At 38.9% G+C, this 9,883-nt stretch overlaps 1 long non-coding RNA gene and 1 pseudogene across 1 annotated transcript; one reads left to right on the forward strand and one right to left on the reverse strand.

The window, feature by feature from the left end:
* Nucleotides 1-3,771: 3,771 nt before the first annotated feature.
* On the forward strand, nucleotides 3,772-7,708 carry LOC141823852 (putative RNA-binding protein ARP1; annotated as a pseudogene).
* Nucleotides 7,709-8,099: 391 nt separating this feature from the next.
* On the reverse strand, nucleotides 8,100-9,613 carry LOC141825320 (uncharacterized). The gene is made up of 3 exons (XR_012601500.1): nucleotides 9,443-9,613; nucleotides 8,740-9,367; nucleotides 8,100-8,663 (listed from the first exon to the last, which is right to left on the reverse strand). It is a non-coding gene; the product is annotated as an uncharacterized LOC141825320 (long non-coding RNA).
* Between the last annotated feature and the right edge of the window lie 270 nt (nucleotides 9,614-9,883).

Raw genomic sequence — 9,883 nt, forward strand, 5'->3', positions numbered from 1 at the left:
AGTGGATGAGGTGACAAATCTTGATTGGCCGGGACACCTTAGCTTCAAAGCACCTAGAAGGAATCCAAGTGCTCGGAGCCAAGGTTGATCCAACAATCGCCACATCAGCGTACCAAGCAGCTGGAAAGGATCAAAGCACCTTAAAATGCTAAGTCAGCTATGATAGAAGATCGAATAGCTGACGTGGGGCACTTGGAAGGGGATCTAGGTGCTCGGATTGCTCAATATAAGCGGCTAACAGAGCCTCCAAAACAATGATTACGATAATTCTACGACCACTACTCATGAGCTCTATGCTCCCAAGACACTGCTATGATGCCGAGACACTACACCAATAATCACACTCAACTTCTCCTTTATTATTAGTAACAAATAGCATATTTTTCATCACATCTTTTTGTACTTAATTTTCTATGAATGGTAAACTTGTTACCATTCCTCTTATTGTAAAAGGCAAGACTCTTTCTCATTGTGAGAAAGAGTCTTTTAGTAGATTGCTCATCAAAAGCAGTCAAGGGTTGTCGGCCTTAAAGTAGCAACCAGATGCTGTGAACTAAGTAGAACAAAATTGTCTTTACTTTTGATTTTTTTATTCTTATTTTTTGATGTGTATTAAAGTATTTAAATAATTTTTAAAACCAAGTGAATAAGCGAAGCACACTATTCATCCCCCTCTAGTGCTTTTTTCGATCCTACAATTGGTATCAGAGTGGGGCGCTCTGAATTTGTGAAATTACTATTCGAGTAATTTTTTTCTTTATTTTCTTTGCTAAGTGATCAAGGAGTCTGAATTAGTGCAATCACCACTTCTAACAACTTGGTTAGTTTTTTTTGAAATTGCTCGAATTTACTGCAACATCACTCGAGCTAATTTTGTTATCTGTGCTTTGTTGTTCTCGCACTACCAATCCAAGATCAAGTCTTGGTATAGTTCTTTTATTCTTTTTTTTTTTTTTTGCAAAATATACATTCGAATGGCTCATCAAGAAGGCTATAACACAACCAATCCAACTCTCTTATCCGGGAAAGACTTTGGCTATTAGAAGGGTCGGATGGAGTACTACCTAAAGACATAGGTGGAGATGTGAATAATCATTCAAACCAATTACACTGCCCCTACCAACAAAGGAGTCCCCCTAGCTTAAATGTCATGTATAAAAGGTGTCCTAAGGCAATCACCTTATGGTTGCATTGTTAAATTGTTTAATAATAAATAAAGTTCACTTTTTAAGTGCGTAATTTCTTACGTTTGATTTGATCTTAAACTTAATTACTGAATGTCTGCAATATGATTCATAGCATGAGAGAATTTATGATTGGATCATAACTTGTGAGTATCTCTACATGTGAATGTATTGAAATTATCTCTAGTCGATGAATTGACGATTACGGACGTCATCGATTCTGTTAAGACTAGCACGTTTAAACTCCTTGGTTCGACAAGCAGCCGATCTCACTAGCTGGAGACATTGGATGTTGAGAGATAAACGTGGATGTTGATTAAAGGTAATCAGTTCATTGGAGTGACCTATCTTGAGACTTCATATGGTTCCTTTTAAGCATATGTTAATGAAGATCTTAATGTGGCTTAAGTGCGAGTTTCTTAGACTTGCGGTATTCAAGTCACCTTGGTCATGGAGGATTAAACTTTGACATCTTAATCAGACATCTTTGATAAGGTGTGGATCCAAGATGATTGGGTATAAGTCGAAGTGCCCAAAAGTGTTTGAATAGCCCGCAGAGGATTCACCGCTCTTTGCTAAGAGATACGTATACCCTACGATCGCTTGTTGGGATTGTTACTGAAAGTCTTTGGCCAAAGCAACACATGTCAAGAGTTTGACACTCTTGGCTACATGTACAAGTAACTTGAATCCATAGGACAAGAAAGGAGCTTGGGCTAGGTGTGACGTAGTCAGCCTAGTGGGGACTGACACAGACAGACCATGTCCTGAACCAAGCGGATATAAGACGGTGAAAGGAATGAGACACGTTTATTAAAGTAGCTAAAATATTTAGAAATCATTCTGAAATCAATCGTTAATTTTTTGATCAATTGGGGATCATGATGTACTACTAGGTGTCACTCATGATCGTTCTGCAATTAATGGTTAATTACGGACGACCAACATAATCGGGAACCTATTGGGTCACACGAACAAGAAGTTTTCTGAAGGACTTAAAATGAGTTTGAGAATTAGATTCTCATATCGAGAGAATGTTGATTTGGTTGGACCAAACAACGAGAAAAATTATTTGGTTCAAATCAGAAGAAGCTTGGTTGTTGAACCAAAATGATTTGATATTGAAAAAAAATTAAACCAACTTGGTTTGGTTTATAATGGAAACTATTTTGGCAAAATAAAAGGGATGAGCAGATTGGTCTTGAGAAGATGAATCAAACAAAATTTATTTGGGTCAAATCAGAGGTCATTTGGTCATTGAACCAAGCAAACCAAACATGAACCGGTCTGCTACAGTGCCTTAACTTGAACCCGGTTCAATCAAAACTAGGTTTTTCCTTTTTTTCTCCTGGCCCAGCCCACAGCAAGCCGTGATCTCGCAATTGCGGCCTAATCTCCTTGCATGGCGACCACGTCTAACGGAGCAGACGAACGCCGCCACCGTGGTTCCGATTTCCTCGCCAATTTCTTCACGCCGACAGTAGGTATAAGAAGGAAGGAAGGCTGAGGAGATCCAAACATGAGCGAGAATGAAGAGAGGAAAACCCTAACTTGCCAAAACGCCTCTGCCCTTGTTTCTCACCGCCGTTGTCGTGATCGGGCTTGCACGCGCTTTGCCAACCACCGGAGGAGACGATTGCCGAGAAGGAGCCGAGAGGCCTATTCTCTTTCCCCTTCACCCTCTTGCTCCTGAGCCAAGCCACCGCTACCTCTGCCCTGTTTCTCACTGACTGGCGCCGCTGCAACCCTGCTTCACCGCCGACGAGCTAGGGTTCCGGTAAAAGGTTGAGGTACTACCACTTCGGAGTTCCCAAAACTCCAATTGCTGACACCGAACGGTTCGCTAGAGAAGCTTTCGTGGAATTCTTCGTTGGATGAAGAAGTTGCGGTTTTTCCAAGATTGTGGGTAGTTCGTAGAGTTTTTATCGTGTGCCTATGACATTTTCCATTTCCCGAAAAGTGTTTTGGTCATTTTTCTATTTTTCTGTATTGTCAGAATTGTGATTCCCGATGATAGAAAGAAAGCCCCGGAAAACGATCGCGACGTGTGTTGTTGCGTGTTTTCGATATTAGAGTTTTCTCTCGTATCGGTCGTTACTGCTCGTCGGTTAGTACCGAAGACTGTGACGCAACTTGAGGCTTTGGAAGCCGTTTTGAAGATCACTTTGCGTGGATCACCAATAGAGGCGAGACTCCGACGAGGACCGTGCGATTGATGCCTTTCCCGCTTAGCATCATACGCCAGGTACGTGTAGAATAATTAATTCTATAAAATTTTAAATTCTTGCTATATCTTGTACTTACTGTTTTCTTACTGTGCATGCGTGTGTTGTGATAATTTGTATAATTATTATTGTTTTAATTCTGATGCACACGTTTTCGAAATATGAAAATATGTGCATTGCACCAAGACGATCCCAACATAGTAAAGCTATCGAGTCGCCTAAAATGGTCTTTGGATACATGTGTTCGCCTCACCATGGTCGGATTGCGCTGGCGGATACACCAATTGGATCACCACATCCTTTCCCTCATTTAAAATGCATTCGTCCTTCGATCTTCACAAGGGTTTAAACATAATCGTAGGATGTCGGAGGTAGACACGCGACATAACGTCACTAGATCTGGCTTGTGGTTCTCGAAGCAAAATCACACACCATTGCCTTCGCCTTTAATACGATGAGAAGGGCCCGTTGATCTAGGTGGATCTCGCATCATCATAATCCTCTCAAGGAATGATACATGATCTCGCGTATCTGATTCATTAAATACCACCCTTCACCTCTGTAATCACAAAATGGTAAGGGTGCATCTGACTCAACACAGTCCAATCAATCGGTCCACACTTTCTTTAACTAGACTTAAAGGAGAAGGCTTGTGATGTGATAGATTTTGATTGTTTCTACGTTACATTTATAGTCAAAAGACAAACTAATGTGTTCAGTCAAAAGTCAATAGTTGATAGAAAATGAACCTCACTCGAAGATCTATCTTTACAGCCACTCGACCACTCAGCCACTCAATCTCTCGGCCACAAAGTCTCTCAGTCACTCGGTCACTCGATCACCTTTCGACCACACAGTCTCTCGGTTACTCGACCACTCGACTTGTCTCTCGACCTCTCAGTATCTCAACATCTCGACTTTGGATGTCATCCTTACCTGACTTGAGGGTTGTAAGAGTTCATTAAACGCATAGCAGCTTAAAGGATATAAAGGCGATTACAAGATTATTAGATTTGGTCTCCTAAATACCCACATACTTGCGCATAATGCGAAAAAGCAATGGGAATAATCAAGGATTGTCGCATGCCTAATAAAAAAAGGAATGATCATGAGGTTGTCAGATTTGGTCCCCAGATACCCTCATACCTACGCATAACCCCAAAAAATAGGGATAATCAATAGCTGCCACATGAAGCTTAATAAAAAGGGAACGATTATGAGATTACCAGATCTAATCCCCTCGTACCCTCTATACTGACGTCCCTAGGATTGACGTGGTAGTGCTTTCCAGGTGGATATATAAATCTTAAAAAAGGTACGTAAAAGCTCTCTGATTTTCTCTGAACTACTTCTCCTACTTCCTCTTCCTTCGAGAAAAACTATCTTTGTTCAAAGAATCCTAACTTAAGTATCGAAGTGGTCTGTCAGAAATTTTCGGTGCTAGTTTGTTTCAAATTCCTTCACCGGCTAGAGCAGAACTTCACATTTGTTGAATCACATATTGATTAGTGGCTTAACCATCCGCAACATCCAACTAAAATAGTCTCTAAGCACCTCTATTATAATTGCCACGAGGCCCAACAGTGAGCCCACTATTGTTGCTTAGCAGTGAGTCGTTGGCCTCCTAGCCATGAGTTTTTCGATCGCTTGATCGCAAGTTTAAGTGTATTAAACAGTCATCATACGTAGTCGTTAAGGGTTCAACGGTTGATCTAATTGTTCTGCCTATTTGCTTTATTTTTCTTGTGAATTTTGCCTTTTTTTTAGGGGGGATCATACATTGTCTTTCCATCATCTAGGCCCTAGCTCGACCTCCAGATCAACATCGAACTCTAGCTCCGGGTTCCACTTCTTCAACTCCCCTTTCGCGGATATCACGTAAACGAAGGTTTGTTGGTCATTGGCTATCGGAGAGGATGCAAATTGATATCAGATCGTCGAAGCTAATGTTCAACACTATCTCCGTAAAATGATATTGCTCCTCTACAAGTGCTTACGGATAGTAATAATTAGTTTCCCAAAATACAAAGACGACGTCTCAAAATAGTAGCACTTCAAATTTCAAAACCAACGAATTTTTTCGTAGGCTTTTTGGACTCTGAATGCACAAGATGAGATGAATGTTTCAAAGGATGAGTTGAATTGATGAATCAATGATTTTTCCAACATTTGGAGGGATCTATTTATACAAAGGGAAGATGTAGAATACCCGACCGCGGGCTCACAGGTGCTACCATCTGCTCGCCCGTGAGAAAAGAGTACATGAGCTTTTGTATTAATTTCATTAACACAACAACATTAATAAGAAAAGGAAGTCTATCAAATTTATCCAATGTGGGACTATTCTCCATGTACTTCCTTATATAATATTAATTGTTAATGTTATTCTTGACTGACTTTGAACAATTAATTTTTTATTCACCCTTAATCGATTTTGAGCAATTTAATAGTCTAGATCTATCTACGCGAAACGTAGATTTCGATTTTGAAGTCAATTTTAATTTTTCATTGATCGATGTCACCTCGATTTTTTCATAAAATCGTATTGGTCCTTTAAGACTCTAATATCCAACAAGGTCTTCGTCGGGAGTAGGAGACAAGGAGCGAGGGTTGCGCTACCATTTTCAACAATTCGATAATATCCTCGAGGCCATCGTCATCATAGACAAAAACACTGAGGGAGTGTTTGGTTGAGGGTTATCATTGATAAACTTAGTTATCTATCCAAGGTTATCGTTGATAACCTTGTTTGGTTCAGGTTATAATCGATTCCCAAGTAATATAACATCACCGTCACATCAGCAAATGAGTTATAACCCGGTAATGTGATTACCTTGGCAGCCTAAGGTTTTCTACGATTTCGGAGGTTAACAAAATTTTTTCCATGATTACCATCCGATTTTAAAACTGAGTTAATTAAAATATACTATGAAATCTAATTAAAATCAAATTAATTAATTCAATAAATTTTAATTTAAATATTTATAAATTAAAAAATAATTTATTTTAAATTTTAAAAAATAAAATTAATGAATTATATTTATTAATTTAATAAATTATTTTATTAAAATAATTATTTTAATAAATTATTTTATTAAAATAATTATTTTAATAAATTATTTTATTAAAAATATATTTTTAATTTTAAAAAATAAAATTAAAAAAATTATATTTATTAATTTAATAAATTATTTTATTAAAAATATATTTTTAATGAATTATTTTATTAAAATAAAATTATCATATTATATTTATTAATTTATAACAAATTATTTTATTAAAATAATTATTTTATTAAAATAATTATTTTAATAAATTATTTTATTAAAATAAATATAAATTTATTTTGAATTTAAAAATATAAAATTAAGGAATTATATTTATTAATTTAATAGATTATTTTATTAAAATAATTAGTTTAATATATTATTTTATTAAAATATAAAAATTTATTTTAAATTTTAAAAATAAAATTATCAAATTATATTTATTATTTTAATAAATTTTTTATTAAACTAATTATTTTAATGAATTATTTTATTAAAATAAAATTATCAAATTATATTTATTAATTTAATGAATTATGTTAAAATATAATTGAATGAAGGATAATATGGTAAATGTAAAACTGGTTATGTTTTATTCCTTCCAAATAAATAAAATAAACCAAACAACATTAAATTATGTTTTATGCCTCATAACCTTAATTATGTGATTACCTGATAATCACATAACCAAGATTATACATCATAACTTGAACCAAACGCACCTGAAAGATCAAAGGATTATTGTTTCGTGACTTTCCAAAACCCTGAATCTGCAAGAGGGGCCTGTGTAGACCCTACCCTAGTCATTGATGGCAGACGGACGAACTGTAACTTGCGTCACTTGGTCGGCCACGACCTTTCCCATCCCTTGGTGTGTACCCAAGGTCAGACATCTACTATGGAGGTGCGTCAGTTCAGTGAGGGCCATATGCTGGAAGCGCTGCCCATCAATAATCAGTACCATCTTGACCAATTTGGACAGCCCATCCCTGCTGGGCTCGGTGACAAGCAGTTCAAGGGTATGCGCAACCAACTCATCCAGTTGGGCCATTGGGCGGACAACATGTCAATGGAATGTTGGGTGGACCAAGATCTATGATTCAATCACCCTATCCAGCTGGACTAACTAACAGTTCAAGTCCCTGCTCCACCGCACATTGCAGTTCCTGCTTGATCACCACAGTTTGTTCGAGGTAGCAGTCCTGATCAAACGACGATTAGAATTGAGAGTCTCAGATTGCAGCAGGACTAAGAACAGCAGTACTGCCATACTAATGGCATGCATTCTTGCCTTGCAAGCTATCATCTTTGCATTCTAGAGGTTGTCGTAAGTCTCTAAGTTGCTTCAATGGAGGAAGCTTTAGCGAAGGAGCATGGTTTGCTCTCTAGTGCGATGTCTGTAAAGTTTCTTGTCTTCTCGCCAATCTACAATAAGTATTGGCTCGGAGCAAAGTCGATGGATACCCATATTGTATCCATCAATCTGTATGGTAGATATTGGATGCCGGAGTTGATGTCCGTCGATCCACGAAGGTGACTTAAATGATTCTCAGTAGGAATCTGAATAAAATGTAGCCAATATTGTACTTTCATCGACAGTTAACTATTTGTTGTAGCAAATGGTGGGCATGTAAAAGCAACATTATATTCATATGTAATCGTCATCAGGTAGTCTTAGTAGTCTTAAACAGTGTGTTATAGAATTTTTTTTAAAGAAATTTTCTTTAAAACCTAAAAATCATGCTACAATTACAAATGATAAGGGTAATTCCGTCACTTTGTTATCCAATTTTGTATTGCCCGTTTGCTCCTATTTGATTCCTTCGTCGATGAGGTTGGCTACGGAGGGTAATTGGATACATAGCCCATCGACTCGGCGAAGCAAATTGGCGAACACTTCGATTGCGTGGGCTTTGATCTGAAGTGGTCGTCTTCAATTGTCTTTGTTGTCTTCCACGTTCATCTCCTGGTTGGGCATCCGATTTGGCTGCGGGGAGATGCAGAGCAGGTCGAGGGTCTCGGAGATACTGCCCAGGAGTTTTAAGCCCCGGAAATGGTGAGCAAATTGAGGAATACTTCGATTGCGTGGGCGTTGATCTGAAGTGGTCGTCTTCAATTGTCTTTGTTGTCTTCCACGTTCATCTCCTGGTTTGGCCATCCGATTTGGCTGCGGGGAGATGCAGAGAAGGTCGAGGGTATCGGCGATGCTGCCCAGGAATTAATCCACTAGTCATGTTAATTAAATACCGAACTTGAGCTACTGAGATTTTATAAGAATTGTACCTTATCAGTCCAGGAAGATGGTTCAAATTGCTGGGGACGCCATAATTTCACCGCTTGGAATGGATGCATAGGCGATGAGCAGTTGAATATGCAGCAGTTGAATCGGGATATTGCTGATATCGCCATGAAACCGCATTTAACTGATGGCGAGATGCGACGATACGGAACATGAAATTCAAAGAGGTAGAGGTAGAGGCAGACACACACAGGCGATGGAGAACCCGGGGAATAAAATCAAATGCCCCGTGCGATCTCCCCGCCACCACACAAAACATATTTCTTTTTATTAAGCAGGGGTGACCTGCCATGCGAGCGCACCCAACATGGCAAAGGTCGATGCAACATGTTCAAATGCATAGTAGCTTCCCAATCTATCATCAAGAAGTGAGAACCCCGCCCATCCGTCTTGTTCCAATCCGCAAGAGGCATCCACTCCTTTACGACTGATAAGTTCTGAGCAAGAACTTAATCATTCAGGCAAACAACGCCAATTTTCCTGGCAACTGGAGTTCGTGCACCGAAAACGCCGGTCGATCAGAACTTCAAGCCACAGATCTGCTTTCGCGCCTGCAACCTTCCTCGGCAGCAAGAACAGAACGAACCAAATCGGCGGAACAACCGCAAGAAACTGGGCGGAAGCACGTCGATTCAATATAACAATTGAATAATGATCAATAACCAAGAATCCCTGATAAAAACAAACCTTACAAGACTAATCCAGAACCGCTTGGATCATGAAAAAAAGGCCTTCGCCAAGATCTCCACATAAAAACAAAAACACTCGAACACATGTGAGGGAAAAAAAAGCCAACCAAAATCGACGAGATCACCTGCGATTTGCAGATCAGGGAAGGGCTGATTGAGGGCCAGATCCAGATCGCAAGAAACCCTGGATCGGAAACCTGCGTTGGATATTATATAGCCAGCGCTTGCCCTAACGAGAAGATTCTGGACGCTTAACACGTGGCATATTTTAATTTGTCATATCAAAATGGTTGCGTTTGGCTCCCGCCAAAACCAGGACAGTGAGACTCATTCAATGGTTGCGCGCGCCTCACGCCAAAACCGACTTGTTCGCCCGTGTGAGAATTTGATATTGAACCGGCTTGTCCCTTTATCCGGTTCAACGCCCAATTCCTTAACT

This window comes from Curcuma longa, chromosome 3 (genome assembly GCF_044706935.1).
Source record: "Curcuma longa cultivar G26 ecotype Majalengka, Jawa Barat chromosome 3, ITB_CL_G26_1.1, whole genome shotgun sequence".
Classification (NCBI taxonomy): Eukaryota; Viridiplantae; Streptophyta; class Magnoliopsida; order Zingiberales; family Zingiberaceae; genus Curcuma; species Curcuma longa.